The 26980-nt window shown below is 37.9% G+C and overlaps 1 protein-coding gene across 1 annotated transcript in view; it reads left to right on the top strand.

The window, feature by feature from the left end:
* The window catches only part of LOC128772833 (translation initiation factor IF-2-like), a 403616-nt gene extending 398375 nt beyond the window's left edge, over positions 1-5241 (top strand). Inside the window, exon 5 of the mRNA XM_053888731.1 lies at positions 5137-5241. The gene's annotated coding sequence lies outside the window, so the exon portion shown is untranslated. The remainder of the gene's footprint in view (positions 1-5136) is intronic.
* Positions 5242-26980: the final 21739 nt, after the last annotated feature.

Genomic DNA, 26980 nt, shown 5'->3' with positions numbered 1-26980 from the left:
GAAACTGAAGGTTAGAGTTTAAATAGCTAACCTACATTTGCACAGTGACCAGGTGCAATGTGCAACCAAATGTACTTTTTCCTGTCTGTGTTCTTTCCTATTTACTGGTAATATTTGGCATTGTATACTTGCTTTTCAGCTTTAGCATCTATAGATTGTAGGTCACAAATCAGAGCCCAGATCAAAGGTCTTTGGCCACTCAGTATAAGAGAAGTGTATTGCCAAACCCAAGGCTTAGTCATCATCCTAGAGTTGGGGAGGAGGGGATGCTTCACAAATTTCTAAGAAAATAATTGTTAACTGTTTATTATATGGCCTGGAAGATTTGATTTAAAACAAAATTTCTATGACCTCTCAGAATCCTTGAAAATTAGTACATGATCTAGGTGTTGTAAATAATTTTGTAGAATATGAGTTATACTTTATTGTTAAAATTAAAACTGTTTTTTTGAATTATTAAGTAACCTTGTATTTTTAAATATGTCTTAAAATACTATGTATTACTATCTACTATCTCATACTACCTACTATTACTCATGTCTTTGAGTAATTTCATTCTAGGTTTTTTGTCAGAGTTCATTACTGGTATGGTAGTCTTCCAAAGAGCAATTTTGATTCACTTTCTGGCAATCTAATATATAAAATGATTCCCAGAAAGACATTCTGATAAATAAGCAGGAATTGTTTGTACATTTTGTCTTCATAGTGTAAACCTTGGCATAGTGCAAAAATCTCTGCTTCAAGAAGCACTATTCACACACAAAAATGTAAAGATGAAAAATGTTTGTGAATATATACTGTTAAAAAATAACTCTCTGCAGTTGTTAGTTTTATGCTTTGCAAACAAACTGAAGGGTAAGGATAAATTGTCTTAAGGCAGTTTTGCTTTTAGTCAGTATATCCTAAAGCAGTTGTAGTATGGAGTCAAACACTCTTCTTCATTTCATAAGGATACTGTCCTGGGCTCTGAGAGCTTAGGGTTGATAAAGAACTCTATGGAAGAGTTAATCAGATAAGGCTTCTTAAAGGAACAAACTTTTAAGCTAGATCTTGAAATGATTGATAAAAAAGGAAATGTCATGAGATGCAAAAGATACAGGAAAATAGAGGTTGGAATTTAAAATATCCTTAAGGATGATAACAAGGAGGAACACTGGGGTAAGTCATATATAAGGAGTTAAGAAAGATGAGTGGGAGCAATGGATAACAATACAGAGTTTTGAGTAAAAGACTGAAGCATTTAAATCTGATTAATAGGCGATGGAAAAATTGTACCCTTACAGAGTCCTTTGTAGCAGGTATGGTGAAAACAGATGAAAGACTAATTTGTGTGAGGCAGATGACTAAGAGTAACAGAGAGCTATTCAGAAAATTTCATGTTCAAGTACCTCTGTTTGGTACTAAGATATTGCAATGAATTAGAAATAATTCCTTCCTTCAACCCAATTTAGCCATAGTTTCAGGAAGGAGAATGGAGTACATGTAATATAAACAGAGGTGCTACAAGAACAAAAATAAATTTCAAAAATTTAATTTGAAAAATTGAGGAATATGTAATGAAAGAAGTGCCTTTTCATCTGGTTTTGAAGAATTAGTGGGATTTCTATAAGCTTGGCTAAAGGAAAGCCATTTTAGGTGGAAGGACTAGGGTAGGCCAGGGGTAGAGGTCAGCAGAGACAAGACTTATGGTCGGTGCATTGGAAGGAATATGTAAAATATTGAGAGGTGTTTTAAGCTCCTTGTAACATCACAGTGTTTAAATCTACATGGAGATCAAGACTGGGTAAATAGGACAACCCGGTTTGGTTTGCCAATGACTTTTTCCTCCACTTGTTTCTTATGTGAGAATTATGAGATAATTGAAGGATAGAATTATGGGATAAAGTGTTAATAAACTGGCATCATTATATCATATACAGATAAAGTAATTTGAAATGTATGCAATGCCTTCACTGACATTTCTAATTCCGTCCCCTCAAAAACTTTATGAGAAGTGAGGGAAAGTATTATTCTCCTATCCCATACGAGGCAATTTAGATTTAGAGACATTTGCTCAAGGTTACTCAGTTGCTAAGTGGTGGAGGAAGGTTTGAATCTAGGTTTCCTGATGTCGAGTGTAGTCTTATTACACCACACATGCAAAATGACAAGAGAAATAACCATTGGAACTGATTGTAGAATAGTATAAAGGGAGGATCAACATAGAGGAAAATAAAGAATATACCTGAAAATCTCCAATTTCCTAGCAAAAGAGCTTTCTAGTCCTTGATTTTAAGAGACAGTATTCCTTCTACTGGTTGATTATCTAGCTAGGAAATGGCCAACTGCTGAGATACACTATTAAACTGTTATATCTGAATTTGAAATCAGTTGGTCTGGTCATGCCCCATTTAGTTGTTATTTGAATGGACTATTCCCTGTAACAAATAGAAATGAATGAGCTCCTACTAACAGGGATCCATGTTCTATGAAATTCATGTTTACTCATAATTTTTATTATAAGGGCAAAAGGGAGAAAAGGATCCTTTCAGGAATTGTCGTAGGATGTCTAGAAAAACAGAAAAACAAATACAATGCTACTATCTTTCATCATGTAGGCTTTTCTCAAAATTTTTAAACAGAAATGAGGAATTTTAAGTGTTCTTTTCTTCATGGCCTTATCAATCTTCCCAATGTTCCTGTAAGTCAAGTAGGTGGTAAGAATAACTAACTTTAATGCATTTATTTGTTGCAAGAAAAAGACGCAAGGAGACAGGAGACTTGCAGTAAGAACACTTTAGTTTGAAATATTACACACAATAACAGGGAATAAAGAATTATCCAAGGGAAGAAAAAATTAAATCTAACTACTCTATTGGAATATGGAAATGTTTTCTCATAATGAGTGAAAATAGAAAATAAATCATAATGAAGATTAAAAATAGAAAAATTCATGACACTTCAGCTAAATTCAATAAACATTTATTGAGTGCCTAATGAATTTAAACTTTAATCATTTTCTGTTTCTAGTTATATTGAAAAATGTTGTTTCTAAAGCCCAAGTATTAAAAATATTTTTTAAATGCTAAAGAAGTTTCCCTGAAAATAGAAGCAGTGTATGAAATAAAGAAGTTTCCCTGAAAATAGAAGCAGTGTATGAAAATGAGCTTTAATAATGATTCTAGTTGTGAGGAGTTGTAAGGAAGGAGAAGCAGTAAAATTCTTAGTAGGACTTCTGCTGAAGGGTTGCATAAATTATAAAAGAAACAGACACAGGGATAGCCTCTGTATTTAAGTACAGATTATGGAAAAGTGTTAAATAAAGGATCATGATTAGCTATTCATCTTCAGTATGCACGAAATAAAAGGAAACAAATTAAGCCATAACATGAAGTTTTAGTAGATACTTGGATAGATTTCCCAGCAACAATCATGGCCTAGTCCGATGCTAGATTGGGCTTTTATTAAGGTAGGTTGTGGAACATTTTTAGGCGAGAAAGGAAATAGAGATACAGAGGTATGTGACTCCTAAGGTCCTTAGCCTGTGTGTGTGTGTGTGTGTGTGTGTGTGTGTGTGTGTGTATTTTAAGGGTATTTTTTCAAGAGATTGTTAAATTCATTGCTAAATTCCATTAAAGGATGGATTGCTGTTCTCTTCAGATTACTTCTTGAATTTGTCTAAGTTTATAGGTCTTAAAAAGAATCTAACAAAATGTTGTCAAGTAGAACTTTGCTGTTTCTAGCAATCAAAAGTAGGTCCAGAACAATTAATCGAAGATGGGAAAATCAATTACTCAGTATATATTGTGTATGTATTGTGAGGTCTCCAAATTTTAGAGGAGGCCAAGATGCTTCCCTTTTATGTCTGTTAGATGCCCACAGCTATGACTGTCAGGGAGAAAGGACTTTCAGCTGGTAGTGACTTAATCTTCCAGAGTGTATATATCCCTTCCAGAAGCATAGAGATTTTTAAAAGAGAAGTTGATGGATAAGGTAATGCTTTAACGTAAAAGAATAAAGCTCTAAAATTTCAGCCAGAGGGAGTGGGGCAGCCATTATATTGACAGAAGTCCATTTCATCACACTATAAAAGTGCCTATCTGTGCTTAAGATTGGTGTAGGAACAAGATATAATAAAATAGTAAATTGATGACATCACCAGGAGGAAATCATTCAAAACAGTGAAAGAAATCACAGAAAGAGAAAAAAGCTAAGGAAAGAGACATAAGTTGGTGATGGGGGTGGGAGATAGAGACAGAGGGAGAATTCACAGGAGATAGACCCCAAAGGACTCTACCCTGTTCTAAAGTAGCTAAAGGCAGGGGAGCTTGGGTGACTTAGTTAAGCATGCAAGTCTTGATATTGGCTCAGGTCATGGTCTTGAGGTTTGAGATTGAGCCCCAACCAGGGCTCCATGCTGAGCCCGGAGGCTGCTTGGGTTTCTCTCTCTCCCTCTCTCTCTGTCCCTCTCCCCTGCTTGTGTTAGCACTTGCAGGTGTTCATTCTCTCTCAAAATAAACAAATGAACATTTAAAGTAGCCAAAGACAGTACATTTGTGTTACTAACCATAACCATATGTTACTAAAACAACCAATTTAATGTAAAAATTAAAATTTTTCTGAGTTATGTAGACTTAACCTTAGCTGCCTTTAAAAAAAAATTCATCTCCCCCTTTTCTCTTTACATCTCCTTTTCTCACTTCTCACTTGTCCTTTCATTTTGTCCCATCAGATCCATCTGTCATCCATCTATCTTCTATCTATCTATCTATCTATCTATCTATCTATCTATCATCTATCTGTCTATCATCATCATCTATCATCTCTGTGTTTATTTTGATCCCTCTATCAATTCCTTCAAGATGCCACAGGTTAAAATGGATTATAGTCTTCATAACAATAGCTTCTTGATAACTGCGTGAGCTTCAAAACTAGATCACTGTTTTTCTAGTGTCTTTCAAGCCTTGAAAAATTTATACACTTCTGAAAATGTAGATCTATTGATTGAAATAATCAGTGATGATTGCAGTGATGATCTATGTGCTAGATTCTGTATTTTTAACAAGTTTTCAAAATAAATTTTATGCACTATAATATTTGAGATGTATTGCTATAAAGATATAGAAACTTAAAATTAACAAATGTTTCTGATTCTAGGTATATATCCTTTCTTTGGAGTATAAATGTGAGTGTAGAGGCCAGAAAAATGAAGCCAGATGGTATTGGAGGAAAACTTCCCAGGACTGCTTTCAGAAGGCTAACAACAGGTTAAGGTGAATGTGTCACTGTTTTCTACTTTCTTCTTACTGCAGTAAAAAAAAAAAAAGTCATTGAAATGCTGAATGCTTAACTTCTTTCAGCATTAAGCCTCATAAGAACATCAATAAAAATTTAAAAGTTCTTTTTTCTTTCCTTTTACTTTTCTGGCTTGCATGAGTGTCTCTCATCACCCAGCCTAACCCTTTCCCTACAAAATTTTTCTTCTTGAAACTTGAGCTCTGCTTTCATTACTTTTGCCATTATGCAAAAGGTGATTTGGGAAAAAAAAAAATTTAGAAAAGTTTTCTATATCTGTGTTACAATTTTGACAATAGTGAAGAAAAATGGAATTCATTACTGCTACCTCAATGGAAATTATCCTCCTGTAAATACTTCAGAGGTGATTTCCAGGCAATTAATACTGGGGACAAGTTTGATTGCTTATTGACTTCTGAGTATAACCACACATTAATTAATTAATTAATTTTTTTGTAAGAAATTTTTAAATCTGCCTGAAATTAGGTTTTTTTTTTTTTTTTTTTTTTTTTATCTGAAACTTTAAAGTGGTTGAAATTAATCACATTTTAGAAGTTCAGGGTCTGGCCAGGTGATGAATATATGGCCAAGAAATTTCTTTGTAAGTCTGCTAATAAATAAAAAGGGCATCTTTGATAAGTTCCACAATCTTCTCTTGCATTAGATTGCATGATTAGATTTTTTCCTGTCTTTAATTCTTTCAAGGTGATAACTAGCTAAAGAAACACTATTGAGGACTGAATTTCTATGCAAAGTGATTCTATTGGTTTTTATAACTATTTTAGATGAATATGAAAAACTTTTCAAGCATATATGGAGTTTGGTGTAATATGATATGTCTGAGTGTTATATTTTAGCTCTAGTGTAATATTATAAAATTATTACTTTGGAAGAAAAATTTCATATCCTTATGAGGCCCCAAGATAGTCTTTTTCACTAAAGAAAAAAACATGAGACATTAGCTCAGCCTCTTGGTTTATAAACTGTGCAGCTTGAGTATGTTGTTAGAGTTTTAAAAACAAGGAAATTCAAATTGTAAAGAAGTCTTATGAGTTGTGGTTGAATGCAAAAATTAGTTAATTTTGGGAAGTGTATTGGCTCTATTCTGTAAGCTAATTATCCAAATCTTATTAAGATTAGATGTATTTCTAGCCCAGATTTCTTTCTTGCTAGTTGGCTCAGGATAGTTCCATACCTAGTAGAGACAGAGAATTAAAGTAATTACCTAAATATTTCAAGTGAGAAAGTGATTCTCCTTAAGTATTAAGTTTAATGAGGCTTAAAAAGTTGTTTTAGGTGACCTGAGTCAGTCTTCCCAGCCTACCCTCAATGGCCAATTGAATTCAATACTCAATACAAATAGTTTTTGTGGGGGAAAAAAAAAGGAGTCCTCTTTATGGGGGATATGGACAAAGAATTAGAAGTAGACCTTCTAGTTAGAAGGGCAGCTCCCTATGTCCCTTAATTCTCCACACAAGACCTCTGCCACATGAATGGGGTTGCTAGGACTTCAAGGATCTCTTTAGGACCATGTGACTGTTCCCTGGAACTAACATTTATCCTTGGTCTTTGGCCATTCTCTTCCTTGCTTTCATTTATTAAAATCTTAGTGTTTTCACTGGTGCAACTCCCCAAGGCTTTTACATAGGACATGGGGCTTATTTCCCATTGGCTTTTAAATGGAAAAGGATATTAAACTGGAGGTTTTAACTGAGACAGTACTATATCAGTAAGATATCAAAGTGAGTCATCAAACAGATGACCCTGTAAAGTTTAAATTCGAATGAATGTCTCCCTTCGAATGGAGGTTGTGGAGGCCAAGACTGAGAAGGGTTATCCCAAACTAGAGTGGGCCATCGGCTCAAGGAAACTGGAATGGGAATCTTCCTAATGTTGCCCAGTAGGACAGCCTGGAGGGTACTCAAGAAAAGTTAGAAGTGACTGCCAGAGTAGTAGAAACCAGGAAGGGTATAATAAACTCTGAAAGAGAATGTATTTGCTGGTCAAGAACCACTCCAATGAGTCCATTCTAATGTTGGATAGCTCTGAAGAATGCACAAATTTGCCCCATCAGAGAAAGGCTGCTATAAACATCTGTTATGCCAAGAGAGTGTGAAGGCAGCTTAGGTCTGTGCACTCAACAAATGCCAGGGAAAACACTGTACTGATGGAGTTTGGAGCCAAAGTCAGAGGATACAGCAGCACTGTTAAATATATTTAAAAGACAGTGGAGGGGCGCCTGGGTGGCTCAGTCAGGTGAGTATCCGACTTCGGCTCAGGTCATGATCTTACAGTTTGTGGGTTCGAGCCCCATGTTGGGCTCTGTGCTGACAGCTCAGAGCCTGGAGCCTGAATCGGATTCCATGTCTCTCTCTCTCTCTCTCTCTCTCTCTCTCTCTCTCTCTCTGCCCCTCCCCCACTCATGCTCTGTCTCTCTCTCTCTCTCTGTCAAAAATAAATAAATATTAAAAAAAATAAATAAAAGACAATGGGAGATGGAAGCATATTGGCATATTCTGACTGTATTTCATGAACCACGTGCATAACTCCTAAGACTTGCTTAAACAATCAGGGGTTAATTAATACTGGCTCAGATTAATATTAATAAGGAAGCAATGTTTAATAAAATTAGGAATCAAAGTTTATATTTTCAGCCAGGACAAATTTTATTTACATCATATAACAAAGCAACATAATCTAAACAAAACTACTTATTGTATGCTTTTTTTTTCCCCCAGGGTGGGACAATCATAAATCACTAGGATATTGTTACTTTCTTATTTAATTGCTCATGATTGTTACTGTTTTATTTTATTATAGTGTAGGTTAGCATCTCATTTGTAAATTTAAGAAACTTTTTTAATACCTACCCAAAGCCTTAAAGTGACAGGAGGTAGGAAAAACAATAGACCTAGAAACCACTGCAAAATTCCCCTCACTGTGATGTGTTGCATTCCAGGTAGATTGCTTAATTATTGGGCCATGCTCTCTGAGATTGGCTTCTTGCCAAGGACAATATGATAGTGGCTATCCTTGTTCCTCGTTCCTTATTCCTGGTTTATACAAATCATTTTAGAAAACAAAACACAACAATGAAAGATATGTGTAATCTTAAAAATATATATATTCTAGGGGCACCTGGGTGGCTCAGTCGATTGGGCGGCAGACTACAGCTCAGGTCATGATCTCGGGTCTGTGAGTTCAAGCCCCACGTCGGGCTCTGTGCTGACAGCTCAGAGCCTGGAGCCTGTTTCAGATTCTGTGTCTCCCTCTCTCTCTGCCCCTTCCCTGCTTGGTCTCTGTCTCTGTCTCTCTCAAAAATAATAAACATTAAAAAAAATTAAAAAAAATATATATATATATATATATTCTATTTAGAGTAATGATCTGAGGACCTGACAATGAGCTATCTACAGAGAATTATTTCTACCTGCTCCACTCTGCCATATTTTCAGTACTGTGATTTCGATTATGATATTGAGATGCACCTATTATGGCTACTACTATTACCATTCTCTTTTGATTATTTTCATTTTTCTTGGGCTTCTCCTCCTTGGTCTCCCTCAAAGGTCTTCTTCCTCTATTTTGATTCCCCAGGATTCATTCCTCGATCTTGAACTGTGCCCACTCAGATCTCTTTTACCTGCCAGTGCACTTAACTCCTCAACTGCTGTCAGTGTTGGTTGTTAATGGCTCACAACTGACCCCCTTCTCTGAAGACTTGCCAAAATAAAGAGCCACCTCTCCTGGAAGTCATGCTCAGCTCTTTTCTCAAGGCAGTGTACAGCTAATGGCTCTCTAATGGGAGGAGCACTATGAAAACCTGGCCTCTTTGCCTCAAGGTGAAGCCAACTCTGGTACACTGCTGATTCAGGCCTCTCTATGAGATGAAGCTGAAGCTAGGTTCTGAGACCATATTCTTGCTTTGATTTTCCCCCTGCATATCCTGCTTCTTCCACTCTCCTTCTCCTGAGAGCACTCCTTCAGTAAATCATTTGAACAATTCCCACCTTGGACTGTTTCTAAGGAACCCAACTTAAGACAATCATTTGTTCTCTCATTATAGTCCCTCGCTATGCAATCCCATGATTTCAATAGGAGCTAACATACTGACTTTCAAACTGATATTCTCCAGCTCATATCTCATATCTAACTTCCAGACTCAGAAATACAATTGCCTTTTTTAGGTTTTGTCAAATTTAGGACTGCCTCCCATCTCTGGGCAAGGTTGTATTTGGATTCTTTTTAATTGCATTGTATTAGAAATTTCAGGATCATAAAAGTCTGAGGCTTACTGAAAGCTGTGTATGCCCTCTGTTCCCTATCAAATGCAATTGTCTTGTGAATATAACATATTCCTATGGGCACATCAAGATTGTGGGCAGTATCATGAATTACATAGACTTGGGTTATGTGTAGTTCCTGCAGTTTTTGCCCTTTAATAGAAGTCTATGAGCATACAAGAACATGAAAGTGATATTAGAGGGAATACCTTAACTGCACTGAAATTCACAAAACCCAAATCATGCAAACCTCAACATATTAATCATCTTTAGCAATAAGTTACTTGCTATAAGCTTCAAAACACTGCTGTGCCACAACAGTGAAGTTCATATGCCTGATGGAAGCCCTTCTTGAGTTCCACAGGCAAAGCTTAATTTGCTGAACATATCTCTATTATAGTCTCATCACATGGCATTTCAATTGTTTCTTGTTTGCATCCCCTCTGGCCCCTTGGAGACAAGGGTTGTATTTTTTTTTTTTTTTTATAATTTCTGGATGAATAGTAGGTACTCAATAAATGTTAGTTTCTGAAACAAAGTGAAAAATGGAGAGGGCAAGAAAAATACAGAAAGAAGAGTTCATAGGATAGAGATGGGTTGACTTTGCTTTGAGGCTGTTATTAATTTATTGCTTCTTAGCACTGCATGCACACTTCAATATATTTGTTTGTGAGAAACAATGACATTCCTTCAAGTATCTCCTCTTTAAAGTGAGCACCAGTCCAGTATAGGATGCTGTATGGATATTGCAGGAGGAAGAAGTTTTCTTGCTGTCTCTTACGTGGAACTAGGGCTTGTTAGTATGGTTGTCAGGACATTCTGTGGCTCTTGTCCCAGCCATAGGCCCAAAACAGTTCTTACAAGGTCTTGCAGCCTTATAGGCCTGGCACTTACCTTCCTATAGATATCTTGTCAGAGTAGCCAGACCTACTGTGTGCCCTGTGTTCTGCAGGCCTCTTGTCCCCAGCAGTTCCCAGTCTCCCACTGTATACCCATGTCACTGGTTGCTGTTCATCTCCTCTTCCACCTGCATGCTGGAGTTGCCCATTTCTTTCTTTTTTTTTTTAAGTTTATTTATTATTTTGAGAGAGAGAGAGAGAGTGAGACAGCACACAGCAGGGGAGGGGCAGAGAGAGAGGGAAAGAGAGAATCCCAAGCAGGCTTTGCACTGTCAGCACGGAACCCAGCGTGGGGCTTGAACTCAGGAACCATGAGATCATGACCTGAGCCAAAGCCAAGAGTCAGACAACCGACTGAGCCACCCAGCTGCCCTGGGTAGAGTTGCCTATGTCTTAACCAGCAATTTAGACCAGCTCAGGCCTTACTGAACCAGTGAAATTCTCTGCTGTATGGTAGCCAAACCATACCTTCTCCAGCAGTGTGATCGCCTCTAAATTTGTTCTCCCCTGAATGCTCTTCCTCAGTCCTAGGGTGAGTTTCCTTGTAGTTTTCTTATAGTTACTTTTATTATATTTAATAATTCTTTATATTAACTGTCCCCCTTTCAACCTACTGTGTGGTTTCTTTCCTGATTGCACTCACACTACTACAGTGTCTGTGCTACAGTATGCCTTCTATAGGCTAGCAAAAGTGACATACCTAAAACTGGATACTTGCATTAGTTTATCAAAATATGCTGGTGCTTAAGAAAAAATCATAAAGATCTTTCACTGTTTCATTTTTGGTCACTGAATTTTTGTGTTTTTTTTCAACTTGATTAGATTTCTAGAATAGATGATTAAGGCTTTTGTTTTGTTTTGTTTTGTTTTTGCTTAAGGCTTGTCATAAAATAACAATTTTGAGCTGTGAGCCTTATAGACAGACTTAAAAGTAAATAGAGATATGGGATCCACATGTATAAAACTAAAGATATTTGGGAAAGATTATTTCAGGATATTTAAAATACATATCAAACACTCTCAAAATTTGATGTGAGCTGGTTGCAAACACACAAGGATCCAAATGAAGATACTGAAGAGCACCATTGAGCATGCTCTATGAATCCCCCATATCTGACCCTTCTAGTTTTTGTCAGCTACAGAAATGATGCCTTCCACTATCAGGATTCTTTCTGTTCAATGTGACAGAAAACCAATCCTAGCTGGCTTTAAAAATCAGGAGAATTTATGGGTTCAAATAGCTTGAAAATCTAAAGGATGGTCTTATTTTAAGTGTAGCTTGGTCAGGGGCTTAAAATATGCCACTAGGGCTTTATCCCCCATCTTTACTTCTTACCTCTTTTTCTGTTGTATTTCTTCTCAGTCTCTAGAGGAAAAAAAAAAAGTCACCCAGCAGTGCTAACCCACATCTTCCTAGACTAAAATACAGTAGATGTGATGGGGTGCCTGGGTGGCTTAGTTGGTGAAGCGTCTGACTCTTGATTTCAGCTCAGGTCATGATTGCAGGGTTTGTGAGTTTGAGCCCCACGTTGGGCTCTACGCTGACCTCAAGGAGCCTGAGATTCTCTATCTTCCTCCCTCTCTCTGCCCCTCTCCCACTTGCTCTCTCTCAAAAATAAATAAACATTAAAAAAATACAGTTGATGTGAAAGCAGTTTTGTTTTTCTCCCCCCCACTCCCCCCGGGAACTCCCAGCAAGTACTGCCATTCACTCTGACTAGAACAGCTTGAGTTACATAGCTAACCTTGAGTCAAAGGAGAGGGCACATGGGTTGTGCAGCCCTTTTTTCAGGTTTGGTCACCACTGGAACCAGACAGTGTCAGTAAGGGATGATTCCCTAGAGAAATTTAAAGAAATCTACTTCAGGGTAGGGTGCCTTAAGAACAGAAAAATGCTCAGTAAGCAAAATAATAACTATACACAGCAGTAAGCAAATCCCGAACAAGACAGCCTGGCTCTCAGTAGCCCCACTACTGAGCCCCACTACTAGCCCCAGCTGGTTTACTTAGACAAATCTTGCCAGCAACACATTTTCTTAGAAATTGGCTGGGTTCTTCCATCAAGATAGGTAGATCACCTGTCAGGTCAGCTAGACTTTGAGTGAAGACACTTGCCATGGCCAGCAGGTTTTCTGTACTTACCCCACATTCCAAAGTAACCTGTGTGTCTTCGAAACCAACCTATCTTTGTTAATTATTTTTGATCATTCAGTGTGCCATACAGTGTCTCATACCTGCCGATCTAAGATGATAAGAACAGACAGTGGAGGCCGGGTACATCTCTCAACTCCATTTCACCTGTTGATGGTAAGGGTAACTTACTGAGTGTTTGCTAAATAATAAGCACGTTTATTGGCACTTTATGTACATTAACTTACGTTATCAGCACAATAAGCCTGTGAGATAAATACTATTATTATTCTTATTGCATAAGTGAGGAAACTGAGGCAGAGAGCGATTAAGGTAATTTGTCCAGGGTCACACAAGTAGAAAGAGGTGGACCAGGGATTCTCACTTAGGTGGTTTGACTTCAGGACTTGCTTTCATAACTACTACACCATGGTGCCTCTAGTGGACACCAAGAGTCATTGTCAGTCCATTTCTAGTAGCCTGGTGGCAGAGGTGTTCTGTCTATATAAAGGAATTTGCTTTATTCAGATAAAACATGGTGGCATAGCTTTCTCATGCCTTTGGCATTTTTGCATAGCTGCTTAAATTTCTAATGCACTCTCTAGGTTTAGAAATAGGCTCAGAGAGAGTAAGATCCTGTTTAACATAATTTGTTTTCCAGAACTTTGAATCTAAAAAACCCACTTCCACATAGAAATACATCCAGACTGCTGGCCCCATGGCACTTCTTGCTCATATTGAACTTGTCATTGCCTCAGTTGTTGGATCAGCACTTGTGAGAGAGGCAGAATAATATAGCAAGTCCAAATGGGATTGGGAGTCGGAGGACCTGGGTTCAAGTTCTGACTTGTGAATTCAAATGTATGTGAACCTTGTACACTACAGTTTTCTTGTATGTGAAGTGGTGAGGAAATCAGATTTATGAAACAGGAAACTTGACTCAGCCTTGGTTAAAAAGAAAAGAAGCCACATTTCACAAAATAGTGGTAATGGATAAGGTTTAGAAGGAAAGAATGCATAGAACAGGCTGGTGGGGTGAGGCTATTTATAGTTTGTGGTCAAAGGCACACAGTCAGCAAAGACTGTTCTATGAGTGCAGACCTATGAGGAAAAGGCCCTGCTTTAGTTGAAATCTATGCAGACTCTATCTCTAGTTTTAACACTGAGAAGAACAAGGAAGCTTTCTTCTTAAGAAGAGAAGTTCTTAAGACGTTTAAAAATTCAGGTTTAATTTCTCTGGAACTTAACTTCCAGGGATAAGTGCCTGGAAGCATTATATTTTAATTTAACTTGTATAATAGATTTGCTGCAGGCAATGGATGTTCTTTAAGTTATAAAGGAACTCACCAGTCTTGTGCACCCCTGTGTCTGTGGTATGGGCTACTGCCCTGGTTTCCCTTATCTCCCAGGTAAGTCTGGCCCACCTGAAGGTGATCTATATATCTTGATGGAAGAACCAAGCCAATCTCTAAGGGAAGGTGTTGCTGGCAAGGGTGGGGTTCAGACTGTGGCTCGGCTGACACACAGGGGCTCGAGGACCTGCAAGCAGACCACCACCCCAAAAACCGGTCCTTCCAATTCACACCGGGTGGGAGCTCAGTTTCTTGGGCAATAGTTAATGGTGCCTTTTTCACAGTATTCCTTATGAAGATTTAGTGAGATAATCATGCCCAACAAATATAGCCATAAACATGTAATCAGTAGTAGCTACTCTCACCTTGGTTTGTGCAGTGACTGACCTGGGAGCCCATCCCTGTGCTTCTCTACACACATTACCCCCCACTCCCTCCCTCCCTAAACTGGACTCTTGTCTTCTGCTCTGTTCTGCAAAAGTGCCAGCAGCATAAATTGTGCCTACTTGTGGCTGCAACCTCACTCAAACTTAGTGCTCTTTTTGCATTTCAGAAGGATTTGGCTTTAATCCTTAAGGTCCTACAAGTGTTTCTTGCTAGGGTCTGACAAGGCACCTTAATTACTCTCTAATTCCTATCCTTGAGCCATGCGCTCTGTGCTTTCTGTCTCCAGCCTGAAATGTAACAGGATTTCTTGGTACCCTTGAATGTTGTAAACTGGAAAAACTGATTTCAGTTCTCCCAAGTTATTTTGAAGATGTCAGAGCTTAGAATCTTTGCTCCAGCTAAGTAGAGCTGCTTGTGGTTATTTCTGGTTTCTTACTGGCAAAGCTATTGAGCCACACAGGCCATAGTTTGATATTCATTTCTGCACAGTGTCTACAAAGTCTATGTGGCCCCATAATTGTGTGAAATAAATTCCTGAATTATCGATAAGTGCAAAATAAGTAACATTTATATACAGAATAGAGCACATATAAACAAACACAAATGTGGCTTTCTAATATTTAAAAAGGCTCTCATTTTTTGATCTGGGGCACTTAACAAGGATTTCTTTTTTACCTGCAGCATTTTGTTCTCAGTTATTACTTTTTTTTTTTTTTTTTAAATTTTTTTTTTTTTAACGTTTATTTATTTTTGAGACAGAGAGAGACAGAGCATGAACAGGGGAGGGGCAGAGAGAGAGGGAGACACAGAATCGGAAGCAGGCTCCAGGCTCTGAGCCATCAGCCCAGAGCCTGACGCGGGGCTCGAACCCACGGACCGCGAGATCGTGACCTGAGCTGAAGTCGGACGCTTAACCGACTGAGCCACCCAGGTGCCCCTCAGTTATTACTTTTTTAAGTTTATTTGTTTTGAGAGAGAGACAGAAAGAGAGAGAGAGGGAGAGAGCAGGGGAGGGGAAGAGAGAGAGGGAGAGAGAGAATCTCAAGCAGGCTCTGCACTCCCACGAACTGTGAGATCAAGACTCAGACACTTAACTGACTGAGCTACCCAGGCTCTTAGTGATTAATGGATCAGTATTTTCCTCTAGAGCACCCACCTGTTCTTTATATAACCTTGGACTTCTATTTAGTTTTTCTATGTTAGTTAAGCCTACAAATACTCTGCAGTTTCTGTAGACAACATGATACAACTTAAACCCTCCTATTGTAGATGTAATAGGATTTTGTGATATGACCATTGCAAGGAGCTAGAAGGGGATCAGGGGGATATTAAGGTCCAGATTATGGTATACTTGGACAGATGACTTATTGTTTTTTATATAGATACCTCCTGAAATGAGATAAAAGAGACATGACATAGGACACATGGATATTCCAAATCATTTAGACCAAGTTCAAAATCAAGACAGAAATGTCCCTTCTCTGGTTTTTAAAAAAATTTCTTTTACATTTTGATTCACTTCTGTTCTCCACCTTGCCTTAATTAAGACCTCAAATTTAGGCTGATTTAAGCTTTGTTTTCCCTGGTCGTACCTTACTTCATTTCCTTCTGCCATCATCTTCATTAAATCTTCAAGGTTTTCTATGAGGGCTTCATTAATAACTTATAAATCCATAATTTAATGCAACCTAAAGGGAATCTTTTCTGTTACTTTGGATATATGCATTTTCTGTGGATTAAGCATCCCTAAGAGTCAGGCTTTAAAATCAAATTTATATGTTGAATTTCTTACTAGCATTTAAAAAATGCTGGATTATTTTGGAGAGTACAATGTTAATGGTTTTTAAATTATCTGACAAATTCCCTTGATCTAATTCTCTAATCTACTCCCTGATGTTTAATATTGGGTCTTTTCATACATGGTATTACTTTCCTGGATATTTTCAGAATTTAGGATCCCTACAATGGACAGGTCAGGGATAGGTAGTGGGGAGGGTGCGTATCAGCTTTTTGGTATTCTTTTTAAGGTAAGTTATGACAATTACTTCCATTTGTGTTATAGTTTAGTTTCTTCAAAAAGTACAAAGTATAACCATGATAGTTGCTGACAACTAACAAGTAGCATAGGGAAAAAGTAAGGAAAATTGAGGATGATTATTGGGGCTGCTATATATAATATTAAATGAGAGGGCTATATAATTTCTGAGGTTGGGTATATTTAGTAACAAGATAAAATCCTATATTATTAGTATTATCTCATTTTTTATTAGTATAATTTTCATGCAGCCAATGCATCCATTAAAGTGTGCAGTTAAATGAGTTTTAAAAATGTAAATACCCAAGCTACCTTGTAACTGCCAATCCCCAATCAAGTTATAGAACATTTCCAGCACTGCAGAAAGTTCTCTCATGCTCCTTTGTATTTGATCCCCACTGTAGGCAACCACGAGCCCACTTTCTGTTACTGTAAATTAATCTGCTTCATTTAGTATGCTTTTAAGATTCTTCCAAGTTTTCCCATGTATCAGTAGTTTGTACATTTTAATTTTTTATTTATGGAGTAATACTCCATTGTATGACTAGATCACGGTTTGTTCATCTGGTGATGATCATTTGGATTGTTTCTAGTTTAAAACTATTATGAATAAAGGTGCTGCAAACATTAGTGTCCAAGTGATACTGTAAACATAACTTTTCACTTCTTTTAGCTAAATAACTAGAATAAAATTGTTTATGGGCAGCTGTGCAAATGTTTTCCAAAATGTTTATACCATTTTACACCTCCAATCAGTAATATATCAGAATTCCAGTTCCATCCAGTGTCCATAAGTGACATTTTCATTTGGTAGATAGTTTTCTTTGTTGTACAGAGACTTTTAGTTTGATGTAGCCTCACTTGTTAATATTTGCTTTTGTTTCCTATGCTTTTGCTGTCCTATCCAAAAAAATTGTTGCAAAGACCAATGTCAAGGACTTTTTTCCTCTGTGTTTTCTTCTAAGAGTTTTATTTATTTGCCTATATTGAGCTATCCTTGCATCCCAGGGATAAATTCCACTTGATCATAGTGTATGATCTCTTTAACGTGCTGTTGAATTTGGTTTATTCATATTTCATTATGGAAATTTGCATGTGTGTTCATTTTCTTGTGTATGAAGGCAATGCTGGTATCATAAAATGAGTTTGGAATTGATCCCCCCTCTTCAATTTTTTGGAAGAATTTGAGAGGATTGGTTTTAATTCTTTTTTACTTACTTGGTAGAATTTACCCATAAAGCCATCTTGTCCTGGGTTTTTCATCATTGGGAGGTTTTTGATTTCTGCTTCAATCTTCCTACTCATTATTGGTCTGTTCACATTTTCTGTTTCTTCATGATTCCATCTTGGTTGGTTCTATGTTTCTAGGTTTATCCTTTTTGTCCTGGGTTATCCAATTTGTTGGCATAATTTTGATATTAGTCTCTTTTGATCTTTTGTATTTCTATGGTATTCGTTTTAATGTCTCCTGTTTCTTTATTATACTTTTAGGCCTTACATTTATGTCTTTAATCCATCTCAAGTGGATTTTGTATTTGGTATAAGGGTCCAGTATAATTCTTTTGCACTTAGATATCCAGTTTTCTCAGCACTATTTATTGAGGAGATTATTCTTTCCTCATTGTGTACACTTGGTGCTTTTTTCTTTCTGCTTCCCTAAATGGCTAATTTCAAATGACCTGATTTTGAGTTTGCTGATTCTTCCTTCTGCACAATCAAGTCTGCTGTTGGAAGTCTTCACTGAATTTTTCAACAGTGCTATTGTATTCTTCAGCTCCAGGATTTCTGTGTGTGTGTGTATGTGTGTGTGCGTGTTTTAATAGTTTCTATTTCTTCTCATTGGTTTCTAAACTTTGTATTTTGTTCATCTATTATTCCCTGATTTCATTTCATTGTCTATATGTCTTCTATTGTATCTCATTGAGCTTCTTTTTTTTAAATTTTACATTTATTTTTGAGAGAAAGTGTGTGAGTGTATGTGCACAGGAAAGGGGCAGAGAGAGAGGGTGACAGAGGATCTAAAATGGGCTCTGCACTGACAGCATAGAGCCCAATCCGGGGCTCGAACTGACAGATCGAGCTTACAAGATCATGACCTGAGCCAAAGTCCAAAGCTTAACCAACTGAGCCATCCAGGCACCCCTCACTGAGCTTCTTTAAGATGATTGTTTGCATTATTTTTCAGGCAATTCACAGATCTTTATCTCTTTGAGGTTGGTTACTAGAGCTTTATTAATTTCCTGTCATGGTTCCATGTTTGCCTTATTCTTCATGATCTGTGTAGTCTTGCATTAGGGTCTTTGCTTTTGAAGAAACAAGTACCTCTTTCAGTCTTTACAGAGTGTTTTTGGCATTTCCTGTTGTGTCTCCAAGTATCACCTCTGTGACTGCAGTCAAGCAAGTTTAAAGTCAGGTCATGTGTCTACTGCTTGGTTTACATTGGGGTCCTCAACCGGTGGGACCTGGTAACTTGGTCTGTAGGGCTAACGCTGGGTTAAGTGTCTACTTCAGGGTCCACAGATGGTGGATCTGTTATCAGGTATGTGGATGGGTGCAGCTCCTATTATGTCCTTGGGAGGGCTCCCAACATGCCACTGAGTGGATCACTTAGTGGCAGGATTGGCCTCAGACTGCAACTGAGGGGAGTTAGAACTGAGTAACAGGACTGCTTAAAAGTCCACAGTTGGGACCGATATCTGTAGGCCTGCCTTTAGGGGCATGGACAGGCATGCCTCCTGCCAGTGTCCTGAATGACAGGACTGCCCCTAGATGCTCATGTCTGATTGGGGCTGGATCCTGACCACATGGCTGCCTCATGATCTACAGTTGGACCAAAGTCAGTGGTCCTGCTTTTTGGGAGCACAGAGAAGTTTCTCCCACTAAGTCCCTGTGCAGGCAGGACTGCCTCTGGACTATGACTATGTATGGTGGGATCTGAGTCACAGGGCCACTTCAGGATCTCCATCAGACTGAGGTCAGCAGACCAGCCTTTGGGGGCATAGATGGGTGTCTCCTTCTGGGTCCCTCAGTAGGTAGGACTACTTTCTGTTGTAGCTGTCAAGGGCTGGAGCCAGGTTATGGGGCTTCTCTAAGATCTGTAGTTAGACCAAGGTCAGTGGGCCTACCACAGGGGGCATGAAGATGTGCATCTCCCAGCATGACCCTGGGTTGATAGGAATGTACTAGCCTGTGGCTGAGAGGGGCCATACAGGGCCATTTCAGATGTGCAGTTGGAATGAGGTCAGAGGACCTGCCTTAGGGGCATGCACAAGCATGTCTTCCCCTACCATCTGTGTGGGTAGGACTGCCAGCTAAGAGGAGTTCCAGCTGAGTCATGGGCTGTTTCTGGGTTCATAGCTGGGACTGAGATTGGCAAACCTGTTACTGGGAACAGAGATGGGTATAATTCTTGACCTTGATCATTGCTGATTGGCCCTGTGGCAGAACCAAGGCCAAACAGGGCTATAGCCAAGTCCTTGAGGGTTTGGGGCTATTTCTGAGACTGCAGCCAGGACCATGGTCAGTGAGTCTGCCATCTGGGAGCAGGCCTGCCTTCTCAAATTGACCCTCCTGGGTCTTTGGCTCTATTAGGTTTCAGAGTGTTTTCCCTGGATCCCATAGCTCCCACAAAGGCATGGGATTTCACCATGGATGTTTACCAGATTGTTGTTGCCGAGGATGGATATGAATGGAAGTGGTGGGCTCCTATTCCGTCATCTTGCTCACAAACTTAATTTAAAAATTTTGAGTAGCCTAGTATTCGTTTCTTAGTCTTAGCTTGAGTGATAAGAAGTTCATTCTGTAAAGAAAGTTCTTGGAGATACATGTTGCAATTGCCATGTGATGATGAACAAAAGCCCACCAAGCATTGTTGACAACTTATCTTGCTCCTGCAATTTTTCTCTTCAGAGAACAGATTACTAATACTGCATGATGCTAGTTACATTGTCTACTTTTGAATTTGTGGGATGAAAGTGAGAAAGCTATCATTATTGGGGGTTGGGGTGGGGTAAGATCAGAACATTCATACTTTTGTATTAACTTTGATAACAGTCATGGGGAAACTAAAGTGGTATAATTTTATCCAGGCAAGTCTCTCTCTAGCTCTCTTTCTCTCTCTCGCTCTTTCTCTTTTTCTTGCTCTCTCTCTTAAATCTATTTTGAAAAGAGGAGGCTCAACTCAGGCAACTAGAAAACACATGCACACTCTCGATTGTAGTAAATCACTTAAGAGCAGACAGGTGCAAGATACAACAGGTGGCTCTAAAGGATGTGAAAATACAACAGCATAGATACCAAGAGAAATCCTCTCCCAAAGCCAGGCTCCAGTTTGAGTTTGTGCCAGGGGTTAGAGCTTAAAAGCTTTACAAAAAGTCATCTTGTTTCCAGTGCAACTTTGCATTTTGAAAGCTCAGTCTCTTTTGTATCCATTTGAAATGAATTTTGCATTCTCTGATTCATTTTCCATTTCCTAGTGACCCTTTTCTTTCTAAATTGCAAAACTTTCTTTACCTTGATCTTTTCAAAATTATTAATATTTTTTACTTCTTTGCTGTATGCCATTTTGGTGAGTTTGATTAAAATAAACTTTTCCATTTCCTCTTTAATCTAATTCCTTTCAGAAGGTTTTGCAGAAAGTATTTCCTTCCAGGAAAGGTATCTAAATTTTTAATAGCAGATTTGATTTCAACATGTATTTATTAAATGATTATTATTGTTCATATAGTGTTCCAAGAGTTTGGGGAGGTACAAAAAAAGAACAAAACACGGACTCTTTCCTCAAATTTCTTAGAATTTAGTGGAATGTGAGTTTTTACTAGTTATAAAATTTGGGAAGAGAGCTAGACAGATGGATAATAATAGAATAAATTAACATCAGTGTTACAATGTATGAGCAGGTCCTAATAATAGTGCAGGCAAAATATACTGCTGTGGAACATTCTGTGTAGTTTTGAAGGCAGTAATCCTTCACATGTGGTGGCCTTTGCTCTGTCTCCCTCATTATATCTCCACATTAGAAAAGATCTTCCTATCTTCTATGTGTAGATATTACTTTGTATCAGTCTCTCTTGGGTTACAGTTCTTTTGCTTAGTTATCTTAAATTTATAGCATCAGAGTGGATCTATTTCACGTGGTTTTTATCCTTTCTTCAATAGGTGCATGCCTAGACTGGCTCTAGCACATAATCTATGGGGTTATAATTGTTAATCTAGAAACTAGCCCTTCCCCTCCCCCATCTTCTCTGCTTTATTTTCTCTAAGCAGAAGTAGGTAACAAATCAGTCACCTTGTTTGCGTGCTCATAGGAGTTATAAGAGTAAAAAGTGTCATATACTCAAGAGATAGAGAAGAGTAGAGTAGTGGTTGAGTACCCCATCTTCGAACTCATATTGCCTGGGTACCCCATCTTTGAACTCATATTGCCTGGGTTTGAACCCCAGCTCTGTTGCTTATGAAGTGAGAAATCTGGGGCAAGTTACTCATGTCACTTCCCTATGTCAAATGGTGATATTAGCAATATTTGACTATACTCAGTTGTGATGATTAAGTTGTTCCTATAAAGTGTATAGAAGGGTATTAGTCATCTAGGGAGAACTCAATGTATGTTAAGGTTTATTATTATTAAAGGTAAATGGGCTTGAGGAAAGATTTCCTCTTTCTACTTTTGCTTTCGAGGAAACATTTTTTTTCTAACCACATTTTCAGGATTTCAAATCTCAGTGGTCAGTATTTGCTATGGAAGGCCATGAACCAATGTGATGAACTGAGATAAATTTCTAAAGAATTAAGAGTTTGGGTTGTGACTTAAGAAAAAACATGGTAGAGAGAAGAGGAAAAACGAGGAGATTTTACAACTGTGGCAGGGGGCAGAGGCCAGTATTGGAGAGTGAGGACCAAGTATAAGATGCCTCAAAAATGCAATGCTGGAAAAGTATGTACAGTTTATGAGGATGCTGACAATTTTGATCTTTAGGACAGTCATGTTACAAAGGAACGGTCACATTGATTACTGCTATGGAGTACCTGGCTGTCTGGTGATGTGGGCCCAGCTGTCCTGGCAGAGACTGTTCCAGCCTGCAGATCTTCAAAACCTTTGTGGGCAGTCTGCACTGAGGAACCTTTAAGATAGGTACAGCAGAGCCCACTTTTCATAAAGCTATGCAAGTATAGCTTAGGAGGATCTATCCAGAGTTGGAAATTATGCATTGGATACAATTGGAAAGTCTAGATTATTACCTAGTGTCATCTCTTAGAAGTTTTCTACCATGTGTCAATAATCGGTCTGCTTTAACATTTCTTGAGCTCTGATGGATCCCTCTATAGCAAGATTGCTCATTCCTCTGTTGGAAGACTCTGATTATCAGCAAGGGATTTCGATTTTGAGCTATGAACAGTCTCCTAATTACTTACTCTCATGGTTGTAGAATCCCTTCTTTTGGCTTTCCCAGCAGCTTGCACGCATGTCTATCCTGACAGTTACAATATGGTGTACTGTAACTGTTTACTTGCCTCTCTCTCCCATTGGACTTTGAGCTCCTCGGGGACAAGTGACATGTCTTCCCACTTTGTTCCTCTGGCCCCTAGCATGATTATGATAGGTGAAGTTGCCCAGTAAACATTAATATACTAGAGTTATACTAACCGGGGTGAATCCCTCTAAACATCTGACAAGCCAACAAAAGTTTGAGGACAACTGTGATTGTAAACAAGTCTCAAGTAATATTCATACATTTGCAAACAATATTAGTTGTGAAAATATGGTTTGATATATATATATATGTTTTTTAATTTAATTTTTTATTTTTTAACATTTACATCCAAATTAGTTAGCATATAGTGCAACAATGATTTCAGGAGTAGATTCCTTAATGCCCCTTACCCATTTAGCCCATCTCCCCTCCACACCCGCACCAGTAAACCTCTGTTTGTTTTCCATATTTATGAATCTCTTCTGTTTTGTCCCCCTCCCTGTTTTTATATTATTTTTGTTTCTCTTCCCTTATGTTCATCTGTTTTGTCTCTTAAAGTCCTCATATGAGTGAAGTCATATGATTTTTGTCTTTCTCTGACTGACTAATTTCACTTAGCATAATACCCTCCAGTTCCATCCACGTAGTTGCAAATGGCAAGATTTCATTCTTTTTGATTGCTGAGTAATACTCCATTGTATATATATATACACCACATCTTCTTTATCCATTCATCAATCAATGGACATTTGGGCTCTTTCCATACTTTGGCTATTGTTGATAGTGCTGCTATAAACATGGGGGTGCATGTGTCCCCTCGAAACAGCACACCTGTATCCCGTGGATAAATGCCTAGTAGTGCAATTGCTGAGTTGTGAGGTAGTTCTATTTTTAGTTTTTTGTGGAACCTCCATACTGTTTTCCAGAGTGGCTGCACCAGCTTGCATTCCCATTGGTATATATTTTTTAAAAATTCAATTTTCCTGTCCTTATAACTGCTTCTTCCAGTTTGTGCACATCTTGAGGGAATTATAACTTGTCAAATGAAAGTACTGATTACCTCCTTAAATCCCACTTTTAAAGCTTTTTGGTTTCTATGGTTTACCATAGGAAATTTTGGTATTCACTCCAAGCAGGCCATGATTTCTTTAACTTCAGGGATGTGCCTTCCTTCTCAGTAGTTCTTGTGCCTAGCACAGTGCCTGGGACTTTGTAAATTTTCAATATATGCCCATCGATGCATAATTAAATGAACATTTCTGCTGTTATGAAGTTCAATAATTTTACTTAGAAGAAAGGAGATTTTTTTTATGTTACTTTCACCTTTCCGAAAATATTTAGGAAACTCCCTGATTCCTACAGGAATTTAACATTAGTTGAAATAATTAATGTCTTTAGTGTTTTTGCTTCTGATTCTTTCTTTCCTTTCATTTCTTGAGTGCATATTTTGAATTCATTTCGGAAACTGAGTTTTGAAACCTCTGAGCCATACCATTAGCCAAGTCATTTAACAGTGTGAAAGTGCTTTCAGAGAAACAGATTCAGGGTTTTCAGAGGAAATAATTTCCCTTCTCACCACTGGCTCGGACTTTCGAAACTGCCTTTTTGCCTCCTGAAGCTAGTGATAGCAGTGAGTGGCTTCTGTATCTATTCTAAATGCAACCTTCCATAGCAGCTTTATAAAGCTTGCACTGGCATCCCTGAACAACCCGTTAATTAAGAATTCACAGTCCCGTTTCTCTTTCATTCTCCTCCACGGCCCGTGCTGTCAGCTTTTGCTCCTCTTCCTTAGTAACGGAAACTGAAATTAGAATTCTGAGTGGAGGCGTCACTCCCTGAGGAGACTGAGAACACCACAGTCTTCTGAACTTGTTCTCTTTTCAGAGCATCTGTCAGTAGTAGCTCACTCGTTAAAATGTGGACATTTCATCATTCTGTCACTCACTTAGCGTCTACCTCTTGGGCAAGTCACACCTTTGTAGGAGGAGGTGTGCTAGAAACCCTCGTAGTTAATAAACCATCATTCTAGCTGTGTGCTCATGAACATAAACAAACATTATTCTCTAACTCCAATTAGAAGCCTTTTTGGGATAAGTCAGGATATTAGTATCTACCCCACAGGGTTGTTATGACTACTACATGAGTTCATATGTTTAAATTGGTTTGTGTTTATGGCTGAGAGATAACAAGCAGTCAATAAAATTTAGTAGTTCTTCTTACTATTTTTATAGTAAGTACATGTGTAACATAAATAAAATGTTTGATTACTTGACTAAATTTCTAGACAGCCTAGGAAGGGAGCAATAATCTTATTACAATTTAGCCCAAAGACTATACATGAGATTTAACATGCATTTCATTGTATTTTATACATTTCTTTTAAATTAAATTGCATACATTATAAACAGAAAATGTAATTGACAAGAGTAGAGGATCCAGAAGATTTTTTTTAAGTTTTATCTTTTTATGTATTTGAGAGAGAGAGAGAGAGACAGAGCGTGAGCGCAAGAACGTGCACAAGTGGGGGAGGGGCAGGTAGAGAGAGGGGAGAGAATCTCAAGCAGGCTACACACTGGCAGTGCAGAGCCCAATGTGGGGCTCAAACTCAGGAGCTGCAAGATCATGAGCCAGCAGATCATTCTTAATGAATGTATGAACGTAAAAGGAGTTTGATGCATTTTGGTGAAGATGTAAGCTGACCCTGAGTCGTCTGGGATGTAGTATTTTTATTTTGTTTTAAAACCTAATGGGCACTGATTGGTAGCTGACTTTTAAAAGGCAATTTCCTTTCTTGACCCCATGTTCAGTTTTAATATAACTCTAAAGCTTAATAAACATACAGAGAGCTACTAAGTGTACATTTACACCAAATGTACCCAGGCCATTGATTATTTTTCTGAATAATATTAATTTTACTTTTATTTTATACACCAATTTAATGTGCCATTGAAGTAATAACTGTTTCTTATGAAGAAATTACCTGATTATTTTATTCACATCTCTGTTGAAAGAACTAGAGCAACTTGTTTTCCAAAAATAGACAATCAGTAAGGTGAAAAAGACCTGTAAGTTTGTGATATTTGCTTTAGAAAAGGTAGTAGAGCCCAGTTTGTAAACTTGCTAATTATCTTGGCATTTGCTGGGCCTGGAACAGTTTCAAAATATATCCACACATTTTTACTGTCATAGTCAGAATTTCTTTGCCAAAACTGACTCAAACAGGCAAAGCTTAGCATGGTTTACTAAAGAGGATTATTTAAATTTATTTTTAGTAATCTGTCTCCCATTCCTCATTTACCATTACAAACTTGCTGGGGCAGACATGTAATTTTTCTGGACCTTTTCAAATCTTTGTGTAAAACTATAAGTATATAATTGAGGGCAGTTCCTAATCTCTCTCTTGTATTAACTATGTATTTGTTAAGAAAAAAAAAGATTGGTAACAAATAGGACAAGAATATAATTCAAAAAGCAGAATTATATGTAATTTTTACTAGGGAACACATTCATACGCATACAGAGATGAATCTTTAGAGATGTTTTGCAAAAATTGATCACCAAAATATTTATAGAATATTACCTTTTTTGTGTTGCAGAATTTCAGTCAAGAGGTAATGGTTTTGCAAAGGTGCTGGGACGAGGTAGAATTCTGGATGTATTTCAAATGCAGAGACAATAGAATTTCCTGACAGAATAGCTTGAGGGTTTTTGAGAAAACACAGGAGACCCCCAAAATTTTGGAATAAGCGACCAGAAGGATGGAGTCACCGTCCTGTGAGAGAGGGAGGTTGAGATTGGAGCAGTTTTTTGGGGCAAATATTCAGTTTTAGAAATGTCAATTTTGACATGCCTATTATGCATGAATACAGAATATCTTCCCTTTGTTCTGTAAGATCCTTCCTCTACTCTTCTTTGTTTTGCTCTCTGCCCCAGGAAATTGATCTATGTTTATTTCATCAGTGGGATCTCTTTGCCCTTTGGCTTCCAACTGTGTTCAGCCAATGGAGAGCTTACAGAATGGATGGAGGAAGGAGAATGAAATCATGAATCTATTTTCCTGGCTTCCCACAGTGAAATTTTTCTCAAGTTCTCTGTATTACCCTACTTAATGTTACCACTATCTCCTGATAGTCTCTCCTACACAATTCTC

Source organism: Panthera pardus, unplaced genomic scaffold, assembly GCF_024362965.1.
Source record: "Panthera pardus isolate Hobbes unplaced genomic scaffold, ASM2436296v1 HiC_scaffold_24, whole genome shotgun sequence".
Lineage (NCBI taxonomy): Eukaryota > Metazoa > Chordata > Mammalia > Carnivora > Felidae > Panthera > Panthera pardus.
This window is presented reverse-complemented; position numbering and strand designations above follow the sequence as displayed.